General features: G+C 36.3%; 1 protein-coding gene across 2 annotated transcripts in view; it reads right to left on the bottom strand.

Annotated features, from left to right (window-relative positions):
* The window catches only part of LOC144966419 (hexokinase type 2-like), a 45,903-nt gene that overhangs the window by 33,100 nt on the left and 303 nt on the right, over window positions 1-12,500 (bottom strand). The window lies entirely within an intron of this gene.

The following is a 12,500-nucleotide window of genomic DNA, read 5'->3' as shown; positions in this document are numbered from 1 at the left end:
TAGCTCACACGGTAGAGCCACGCTCTCATCTGCCAGGCGGAGTTGTCGTACCAATAAGGTCGCAGGTTCAAACCCCACCACCGCCGCGAAAAAAAAAAAAAAATTTTTATTCTCTATTGTCTTCTGGCACTTTTCTACTCACTTCATATCTTGTTGTTACCAACATAAGTGCCTGCTCCACACTCTTTTCTGAATTAAAAATTCACCCCATACACCGGAGCATACTCAATGTCTCAATCGTTTCTATGTTATATGTTTGTGTTGAGAATATTGGCTGTTAAGCTTAACTGCTGGTCAAAATACTTCGCGATGGTGGTGGGCGAACGAATCGGCGGTCCCAGAAGTGGATGAGAGAGGGATCTAGAAATGACTTGGGTTTGAAACGAATATTTTTGTGTTCGTGGATAGCTCACACGGTAGAGCCACGCTCTCATCTGCCAGGCGGAGTTGTCGTACCAATAAGGTCGCAGGTTCAAACCCCACCACCGCCGCGAAAAATTTTTATTCTCTATTGTCTTCTGGCACTTTTCTACTCACTTCATATCTTGAAAACCGGTTAATGGTTGACTGTGTTGTCATTCATTTTCAATTCATTCTTATCGGATTATTGTACCCTCTTGTTTTCTATAGATAATTTGTTAAATAGTCATTCATATTTTGATAAATACCATCCATTGTTTTGCATTTTCATCATGCCTCGTAAGTGCTGTGTGCCAAATTGTAAAGGAAATTATTATCCTTCTGAGAAAGTGTCTGCCTTTGAATTTCCCTCGGATTTGGATAGGAAAAACCTTTGGTTGAGGAAGATACCAAGACAAGATTTCCAACCTTCTTCTACAGCTGTGGTATGTGAGCGTCATTTTTGTGACAGATTTATTGTCAGAGTAGATTCTGTCACAAGACCTGACGGTTCCATTCTCAGTGTAGAGAGAAGCATACAAAAATTGACAAAAGATGCCTATCCTTCCATCTTTCCCAACTGTCCCTCCTATTTATCTACGAAAATATCCCTGAAACGGAAAGCCCCCGACGAAAGGCGAGATGCAGTTTTAAAGAGAGACGATGAGTCTTTTAAACGATGGGTTGAAAATGATCGGATTAAGAATTATACAGAATTCTGTGGCATTTTCAATACCAGAGTTGATGCGAAATTATGGATTTATCGTTTTTTTCTTGCCTCATCGTCTTCACCTGATGATCCACCAATGCCTGACCACTGCACCCTTTACAGGATTATTGATACTGTTGACAGTGCTCCAAAGTTGCTGTCTTCAATCAAAGTTTTCTCTGACATGCATGTGGAAATATTTTCTGATAATCGTAAGTATTTACCTTGAAAATTGACATGTTTAGAATTAGAATAAATGATTTCTAAAATAGTAATAGTAATAGTGCTAGATAGAACTTCTAGTATATAAGAGTAGTGCTGGTGTTAGAAGTAGTAGTAGCAGTGGTGGTGGTAATAGTAGCAGTAGTAGTAGGAACGCCAATATAGTAGTACTAGTAGCAATGGCAATATTAGTAGTAGTGACACCAATAATGGCAATGGTAGTCTACCACTAACAGTAGTTCTAGTAGTGGTTGTAGTCGTATAATAGTAATTGCAGTAATAATATTCTTGGTAGAGTAGTAGTTTGAAATATTATTAGTAGTAGTGGTAGTAGTAACACTAATGGTAGTAGAAGTAGTAATAAATATAGTAAGTATAATTTTTATTAAAGTCTATCTTAATGCTGTGATGTTATTATATACAATTAAAAGATATATTATTATCTCACTATCAACCATTTTATAAGGATCTTGTTTAAATGATGAAAGAAGACAATAAAAAAGATACAACTTATTTTTCATTGAAGCATGGATATTATAATATATGTTAGTGTGATGACTTGACCATTATTTTTTTCTTTGTTTTTCAGAAAGGGTTCCTGATAGCGCCATTGCATGGATTTTTGGGAAAACTTCTCCCCCAACTCTTACATGCTGGTCTCAATTTGACACTGTCCTTTCCCATTTTTGTCATGGGAATGGATTTGATAGAAGTAACTTGGAGGACCAGCTGCAACTTTATGTTTCAGCAATTGATAGTCTATGCAACAGTATTGACAATGATGAAGATGATGAGTCCAAGTCTTTGTTCATGCCAAAAGTTAGGTTTTTGGTTGAGCAGCTTAAGTTAGTTAACTTGTCTGTAAAACGTTACAGTTGCTCTACCCTTATCTGGGCATTCCAGTTGTTTGCATCTGCTCCTCGTGCCTATTCTTCTAAGGAATTCCTTTCTTACTTTGCCTCATCAGTCCTATCTTAGAAAACTTTCCTCTGTCTTTGAAATGAAGACTGGTTTTCCTAATTCTAAAGATCATGAAGCATATTTAAGACAGCGATGTCTTAAAATGCAAGAGCATGAGCGTGATGTCGTTCTCATGATGGACGAAATTCATATTTCTCACCAGTTGTCGTATAAAGGGGGGAAACGAGGGCTCTGCATATAATTGTCAGGTTTCTGAGGCAAGCACTGCCCAGGTCTTCATGATTTCCTCAGTTCTTTGTAAACAGAAAGATGTTGTTGCCATTTTACCTGTAAAAAATATTGATGCTCGTTATTTGCAATGTTTGCTTCTTAAAACATTGCAAGTTCTTCATGATGTTGGTTTTCATGTTTTGTGTGTTATTTCTGACAACAACAGAATTAACCGCAATGCCTTTGCTATAATGTCTGGGGGAAGTCTTTGTCCATCTATTCCAAATCCTGTCATTCCTTCAGAGAAACTTTTTTTTCTTTTTGATACTGTCCACCTTTTCAAATGTATTAGAAATAACTGGACTTCTCAAAAAGACTTGGAGAAGACTTTTATGTTACCACCTGTACTGACCAACAATGAAAATCCTTCATCTTCAGTTATGAGAGCATCCATGTGTCACATTACAAAAGTATACGAGGAAGAGAAGTCATCAGTCGTGAAACTTGCTCCATCTTTGAATCGAAAATGTTTGAATCCATCGCCTACTGAGAAACAGAGTGTTCCACTGATGTTGAGAATTTTTGACAGACGGAATGCTGCTGCCTTGGAGCACTTTGGATCCAAATGGAATGTCAATGTCAGTGGGACAGTATCATTTATATTGTTCATTGTACAGCTATGGAATGTTCTAAATGTCAAGCATCCGCTGAAAGGCAGGAGATTGAGGGATGAGAGATGCAAGCCAATTAATTCCATTTCTGATTCCAATTTCTCATTTCTTCAAGATGCTTTGACTTGGTTCAAAGACTGGAGCAGGTTAGGGATGAAACCACGAGAAGGAGTATTGTCGAGAGAAACCATGGATGCTCTTGTTCACACTATTCTACTTTTCTTGAATTTGTTCCTTATCTCTTATCTCATAAGAAATATAAATATGTCTTGTTGGGAAAGTTTCAGACTGATGATCTGGAGTTTCGTTTCAGCCAGTACAGACAGTTGAGCGGAGGTAATTATCATGTCTCCGTTCAACAACTTCTTGAGGGCGAGAAAAAGTTGAAGCTTCTTAGCGTTCTTAAGTTTATTTCTGCTTCAAGTGGTTCTTTGAGATTAAAAGATATCACTGAACCATTGGAAGAAATAAGATTAAATGATTCCTCTTGTCATGATGACATCCAATATTTTACTCCTTTACTTTATGATTGTGATGATATTGAACTTGTTTCAGAGCAATTGAAAGCTCTTGTCTTTGTCTCTGGATACTGTGCTCGAAAAGCATTGCTTAATGTGACTTGTGCTGGCTGCAAGAGTGAGTTTCGACAAGAACGGGTCCTTCAAGTGGAATCAACAGCAGAATCATTGGCTTACATTTCTGTTCTCGACCGAGGCGGTTTGACGTGGCCAACTGATTATGCTGTTGAAATCATGACACACATTTTTAAAATTTTTCAGTTCTTGATTGGCAATCATGATCATGAACAGCGTCTGCTTTCAAACACCAATCAGAGATTTCTTTTAATGAAACTCACTCTGCAAAGGCTTTCTGATTTAGAATTATTGGGGAAAAATTGTGATATTTGTAACACAGATCTGCTCGACGTTGTTCACAGATTCTGCAAACCAGCTGTCAACATTTTCCTCAACAATTACTCCAAGATGTTCACAGATAAGGCAACAACATCAAAGAACAAAAGGAAGCTTCAAACTCTTACGAAAAGAGCATAGGTCATCTTCTTTTCCTTCTCATTATTGGATAAGACTGGAGGCACATGTTTCAGACAACCATCGGGTTTAGATTCCTGCAGAGCTCACGACGTATGTGGGGGATGTAAGGGCTGCCCATTTTATATATCAATCGCCAGTTCCATGCCACATGTGTCTCCATGTCAAGTCCAACTCTATGTTTTCTCATTCCTTTTCCTTCTTATTACCATAAAATCACATCTCTTTGTTTATTGTCATCACTGTTGCATATTCTTTTTAGGATTAACAATTGACCAGTATGTACATATCAACATTATGTATACATTTACAGAAATTATAATAGATATATAGTGTCTGCAGATTGAACTCTGTGGAACCTGTAGGTATCCAACTGATTTTTTTGAGTTCCAAGCTGCACTGATGAGCTGTTGAACAGCGAAACACTATATTTTTATAGTCAATCTATAGTTTATATATAGTGTCTGCAGATTGAACTTCTTGCGTTTCGTGCCCAATAATTATCATTGACGGAGCAAGGTAATGTTTTGTTTATTTTATTTTTTATATTAGTATTGGCCTACTATTGCCCATATTACAATTAAAATTTTGAATGAAATAAAGATTTTAAAAGAGCATTTAGCCCCCTTATTATTCTTGTACAATTCTTTTTTTATGAGAAATAAAATCGACTTGTATTTTTTGCTAGGACTTGAGATCCAGTGTGTATTACAGCGAAATAGTAATGAATTGGTGTGTGTTGTATGCGAGTGGAAAAAAATAATTCATGCCAATTATTTCTTCTTAACCATGCCAAATATAGCTAGCATGGTGGGGGGGGGGGGGGGTAATTTTTTTGTCGTGTTATTTATAAACTGTTAAACGTAAGCATAATATAATAATGTGAAAATGATGTGTAAAAAAAGTGGTTTGCTATAAATTTCAATGACAAAAGTAAATGATCTTATTATAAATCTTCGCAATCGTTATCGTCGAAGTCCAAGAAAAATGGAAGTCGGGTTGATATAGGATCATTTGCATCGGCAAAATGAGTTTGAATGAAAAATAAATGCTAATCAACGAAATCAATAATTAGTAAACATCTATTTTCTAAGGAAAGTCGTTAAATAATGCATATCGAATTTTTTAAATCTGGGTTTCCTAAAAGTTGGCCACAAAAGTTCCAATCTGGAAAATCTATGTTTTTTCCTGCCTCGCTTCACTGGTAACACACACAGCCGCCCGCTCGGCTCGCTGTCTCCTCTCTCTCACTTGTTATGATTTAGAGAGTGACGTCACTGTATCCAGTCTTGGGCCTCTAGTATAACGAAGGCCACGAATAGAGACGGATAAAAGCATGGCCTTCGTTATCCACGATACAAGTGATACAAGTGTGTAGCACAACGTGCATAACAGCAAAAATGCATGAGTGAGTCAAGGCCGAGACACAGTAATATTGACGTGATTCGTAATCTGCTGGATTTTAGGTAGTGGGGTGGGGAGGAAGTGAACAGAGTCGCAGCCTTGGATCGATTATACGATACGCAAGAATAATCTTATTCAAGTTCCGCTGTTTGATAATATATGGGTAGCTGGGTGTAAATATAGTTATGGCAGATAGCGCTTTGTTTTGTGCCACATTCTATATATATGCACACATGTGCATTTATGGGCCTGTTTTAACATTGTGGATGATATTTGATTTTTGCACTGGTTTCCGTTGTCTTGTTGAAAGAGAAAAACCCTTTATAACCATCATAAACAGACCAAAAATATTCTTCATGACGACAATAACAAACATAACCAGTTAACTGCCGTACTCTAAAAATACACGTATTAAAAGATTTGGCCAGAAATTTTGTCCTTTTAACTTTCGATCGATATAAATGGCCGTCATCTTGAAAACACTCTCAAACCTGGGCCGTCGCGATTAATAATAGGTATGTGAATATCTTTGATGAATACTGAACATAATGGCTAGATCGATGTCCAACCAGCCCTGTGGTAAATTAAATTTAAAAAATCGAAATCCATTTCTGTTAATTCCAATAATTCAGCTTTCTTAGCTTAAATCTTTAATATTTTATGCCTGTGTAGTTTATTGATTTAATGAACAGCTCAATTATTAATTTGCATTGCCAAACAATATAAATTTGATTGTCAGGTTGGTGCTCATGTAACTGCTATCTATATCTGTTTATGGAGGGTGTGTAGGGCCTATATAATATGTACCAGTAAATGTGCCCAAGAGTAACGCTCTCTAGAAGGCCGACTAACTCAGGCTATATGATATTGTATTAATTTATTATTATTATTATTATTATTATTATTATTATTATTATTATTATTATTATTATTATTATTATTATTATTATTATTATTATTATTATTATTATTATTATTATCGTCATCATAATAATTATTATTACAATAACTTGCACGATCAAAGACATGTGCGGTTTTGTTTCTTCCCCCCCCCCCCTCTCTCTCTCTCTCTCTCTCTCTCTCTCATTGACCCCCCCCCCCCACACACACACACACACATATACACCCACGCACTATACAACAAAGGGTTATCAGAAAATGTTTTGTAATATGCACCCTAAATAGTGACATTGGAGAGTCGAGTAGAGACTAGTGCCGCGCTGAAGACCGGTCTGGACCGCGGTCCGACGGTCTTTTAGCTGTGAACCGAAGACCGGTCCCAGAGGGGAAGACCGGCGCCGGTCCTCACTTCTTATCACCTTTCAACTAGTGCGGGGCGGTCCTTGCAAGGACCACGGTCCTACGGTCTCGCGCCATAGCCTACTACTTCCCCAGCGATTCGTTGCTTCGGTTGCCTATCTTCCACCAATCACCACCCATCCCACTTAATTAATCGCACCCACCCCCCTTTGCCATACACTAAACGACACAGACGACCATACAGGCAGACGACCACCAACCTCCACTCCGCAAACCGCCCTTTCGTGTGTGAGATGGGGGGAACAGGAGGCGCACGCCTTGGACGATTCCATTATACGGGGTAAATTTCAAAATTTACTACACCATAATGATCGCAATGACAATGATCTATGGTGAAGGCATGACCCCTCTTCTCTAATGGGTTATTGTTTGAAATGTATGTGACTACAAAAGATGTGTGTGTTTGTGTGTGTGTGTGTGTGTGTGTGTGTGTCGAACCTAGCAAGTAGCAAATCCGATTTTTTGTTTTCTTTTGTCCATCTCTTGTCACCACTCCTTTCTATCGCAGTGTTGTCATTTAAAATAATGCAATAATATTAAAATTTCGTTTGGTGTTTTTACTAATCAAATAATATGAGTTTCATTAGTTTCTTCCTTCCAAAAAACCCAGTTATAACGTCTGAATTTTAAAAAAGTCCAATAGAATATTTGGGGACCCCGATAGCTCAGTTGATAGAGCACTCTCTTTATACGCAAAGGGCCAGAGATCGATCCCGGGTGCAGTCGATTTTTTTCTGAATCCCTGTCTACTCAGCAATGAATGGGTAGCTGAGTTTGTTAGATCTGGTGAAAAGTCACCATCGACCCCTCTTATCACCTCATCCACCCCTCTTATTATAACTTCACGTCTCTCTCTTACTCTTCAATGCTCGCTGCCCTCTAATGTGTGTGTGGGGGGGGGGGGGGGGGGGGAGGGGGGGGGGTAGGAGTTGCGTGTGTGTATCAACGCCACGAACAACTCGATCAACGCCTTGGGCGATGCCATTATCTCCGTTAATGGGGATAAATTTCAAATTTTATTAAATTATCGAAGTAACTATGAAGTACGGTGAGCAAATAAAGAAGGCATCACCCCTCTTCTCTAATTAGGTTACAATTTGAAATGAGTGTTACTACTCCGTGTGTTTTACTCCTGTAGGCCACGGTTTTAAGCTTGCCAAGGACCGCCCCGCACTAGTAGAGACAGGGAGAGAGAGAGAGAGAGAGAGAGAGAGAGAGAGAGAGAGAGAGAGAGAGAGAGAGAGAGAGAGAGAGAGAGAGAGAGAGAGTTCGTGGGGGGAGGGGGGGGGGGGGAGATAGAGAGCATGAGAGAGAAAAAATGAATAGCATAAGGTTTTAATTCTTTAATAAATGACCATTAATTAAATGCTGTTTGCTTAATTCCACGCAAATAAAAATAAATGGTACATAAATAAATAAATAAATACAAAAAGATCATGTACCCGTTCAATGAGTAGCCGCACATTATATATATATATATATATATATATATATATATATATATATATATATATATATATATATATATATATATATATAGCTCTAGTGCTACAAAATTCTTACGTATATTGTATATTTCATATGTGGAAAACATTTTAAAGGATTTATACAACTTACTCTCTCTCCGAAATTATCGTCCATTTTTGTAAAGATTATATCTTAATTTTCACAATGATAAATCAATATTATAACCAGTGGCGGTTCTAGCCTATTTACAGTGGTTGGGCAAAGAGGATTCGGTCATATATATATATATATATATATATATATATATATATATATATATATATATATATATATATATATATATATATATATATATATATATATGATATATATTTTTTATTTTTTATTTTTTTTGGTTTTTTTTTTAATAAAAATTTTTTTTGATTTTTTTTTTCGCCTTTAAACAAAAAATATTTCAACCACCAATAATCACATTCACAATGAAATGACAATACCAGTAGATTTTAATTCTTCCAAACGTAATCAAAAATGAATCACGAAAGAGAATACAACTAAAAAATAAAGCGACGAGACATAATGCGACAACACCTTGACAATACAAGTCCATTTCCTTCACTCGAAAAATTAAAGAGATGCTTTAATCCCTCAACGGCGATATTAATATTGCTTTTACATATTTCTGGTTTTCAGTAGTACGTAGTAACCTTAAAGTTTTCATGGAGAAGCAACAACAGCGATATGACTCGAGTTTCATTCAGAGCTCAAATTGCATAATTTTTACTGCTGTCTTGGTGGTCAGAATGATTGTGCCGGTGGTGGTAGTGGTTGGAATAGTGGTAGCGGTGGTGGTGGTGGTGGAGGAGGAGGAGGAAGACGAGGCGGTGAGGGGTAATTATGGTAGTGGTTTTGGTGGTGCTGTTGGTTAGAATGATAGTTGTGGAGACGATGACGGAAATTGTATGGTGATGTTGATATTGTTTTTATTTCTATTGTTGTACTTGTTGTTAATATTGTTGTTGTTGTTGTTGTTAATGATGATGATGATGATGATGATGATGATGATGATGATGATGATGATGATGATGATGATGATGATGATGATGATTATGATGACAACGACGATGTCGTCGACAATGATGGTTACCATACGATATTACAAAATTTATTCAATCTTAGGCTTTCGCCAATTAATCATACAATTTGATGACCACATACATGAAAGTGGAAAATAATGGCAAATGGGACCAAACAATAAACTGATACCATTAATAACCACCAAAAAAAAAAATACAACAATAGTAATACCACCAATACGTACAATAATAATAACAATGATAATAATAATAATAATAATAATAATAATAATAATAATAATAATAATAATAATAATAATAATAATAATAATAATAATAATAATAATAACAATAATAATAATAATAATAATAATAATAATAATAATAATAATAATAATAATAATAATAATAATAATAATAATAATAATATTAATAATAATAATAATAATAATAATAATAATAATAATAATAATAATAATAATAATAATAATAATAATAATATTACCATCATCATTACTACTACCACCACCGCTACCACTATACCACCATCACCATCATTATTACGTTTCCAATTATTTTTTCTCGTTTTTTAAAATTTGATATCTATCAAAACAGACGAAAATTCCGGTGATTTTTTTAAAGGGTAGTTAAAATATCTACGATTTTATTAGCCCTGAAAACTACGATTTTTATTTTCCTATCTAAAGTAGGCAGGTCTGCTATGACAAGTATCAGTATCAGTTCCATAGTCAAAATAAGACAAACAAAAACAACGTTTATTTAATATTAGGCTTTCGCCAATACTTCATACAATATAATTAAGACAAAATAATGTTACCAATCTCTCCTCATGTATTCGTTTGACTATCGTCACAATAATTACCGTGTTATCTTTGCTCCTTACCCAACCAATCCCTTGCTTCCCGCCTCTTCATCGCGAACCATCTTATGTATGTATTAGCTTCAGGACGGGCAAGTACGGAATCTGCCCACCCTTCCGTATTTCCTCTATAACTTAGAATTCAACTATCTCCTTACTCAGAAGAGTATTTCTCGTATACTAATTCAATTGTTGAGAAAACCAAAATGGTGGTTGTATTTTATATATTTATTTAGTCGTGACTTCTGAATAAAAGTGTTTTGTTTTATTAGAGGGAATACAATAGAAAATTACATTGTTTTGCAAAAATATTTAGTCTGGCAATAAAAATACAGCGGTAATTACTTTAAGAATAATAATAAAAAAAAGAATTAACAAATTAATTTGTTAAAAAACAAAACAAAAAACACAACAAAAAAACAACAACAACAACAAACAAATAAGAAAACAATTTAAATAAATGAGTTTTGAGAAACACTAAAGAAAACGAGGGGAAAAAAAAGAAATAATTTAAATGGATAAACAAATATATTAAAACAACACAAACTAATACTAAATTGATATAATATTAGTAAATTAATAAATTTAATTCAATACTGGAACCTTCCCAGCACAAGTAAGGCAATAAATAAGAAAAAGTTCGTTTGCCAAAATCTCTATTTAGTGTACACTGGTTAATAAGGTGGGCTCATTTGAATTAGCCCGACCTAGTACTAGAGAGGCCAGACAGCAAAATCACCGTCAGGCGACGTGACGATGAGATGACGATGTGGGCGGAGTGGAGTGGAGTGGTTGGGGGGGGGGGGGGGGGGGTGATAAAAAGAACAGGAGCGTATCCTGGTTTATGTATTACGGGATGCATGGTGATTCGCAATCTATCAAAAATACACACAAATTGATTTCAGTACAAAGTATCAATTTTAAGTAGTAACTTTTGAAATTATCTAATTTAGATTTGATTATTTAGGACCTGGTAATACAGCATATAACTTGAAAAAACAGGCTGGTATTTGCCCACCCTGCCCATTATTACCAGCCGTCCCTGATTATAACGAAGAAATAATACGATAACGAAGCAATATTACACGAAGAGAGCAGTTTCTGAAGCGATGTAAGTGCAAGTGCACGACTGCACGATTGAGAGCAATTCTGAAAACTATCACAGCCAACCCAAGTTATTTAGCTAGGTAATGTTTGCGCGCGTGTGTCCAGCATACAATAATGTTTTCAGCGTGCTGACCAATCAGCGCCTGTAATTTCAGGTCAGGGAAGGTCAGACCGTAGCCATCGGTCAGACTGACACACTGACTCTGACAACGGGTGGTACCGACTATTCAAGGACGCCGAGTTGGAAAACGTGGGTCGTAGTGATGCAATTTCCCTGTTACGTACTCTACATTTATTGAATTGTATCCATTCCATCCATCCTTCCTCCTCCTTCATATCAACCACCTCCTCCTCCTCCACGTCCACCTCCAGCACCTTCTTCTCCTCCTTCTTCTTATCCTCCTCCTCCTATTGTTATAATCACCACCACCACCCCTCCCCATTCTCTTACTGTTATAACCACCACCACCACCACCACCTTCTTCATCATCATCATCATCATCATCATCAACTGTATTTTCACATCGTCATCGTTATCCAAAAGAGGGATAGTTTTGAAGAGAAGTTAGGGAGAGTCATAACGGATGATCAGATGATCAGACGTACAATTTTTTAAAAATGAGTCTAGATCAAAGTGCACATATCTACAGGTCTGATAAACAAAGCAGTTATAAATGCGTTGGTTCGAGAGTATTCCATTACAACAATGAGCTCATAAAAATTTGGGTTATCAGACCTGCTAATAAAAAAAAAAAGAAACCAAAAAAAATGGAGCTGTTATAAAGGGCAATATCTTCTCAACACGCTCTTTGGAGCTTTACAAAGCTGACCAATAGCAACACGTAACGTATAGAACGAGACATGACGGCTGTTAGGTAATGATATTACTTTTTTTTTTCCGACAGAGACAATACTGTAGATACCCAGGCATTCATTTTTTCACCTGTCCACGGTGAGAGAATGTGAGTAAAATGCCTTTTTCAAGGCTTGACCCCATGACCTTCCGATCAGAAAACCAGTGTCATTCCAAAGACCACATAGCCGCACAAGTACACATCGTTCTAGATC

This window comes from Berghia stephanieae, chromosome 2 (genome assembly GCF_034508935.2).
Source record: "Berghia stephanieae isolate SIO BIC M18660-M18661 chromosome 2, UCSD_Bste_1.3, whole genome shotgun sequence".
Classification (NCBI taxonomy): domain Eukaryota; kingdom Metazoa; phylum Mollusca; class Gastropoda; order Nudibranchia; family Aeolidiidae; genus Berghia; species Berghia stephanieae.
Note: the sequence above shows the minus strand (reverse complement) of the source record. Positions and strands in the feature narration are given on the sequence as shown.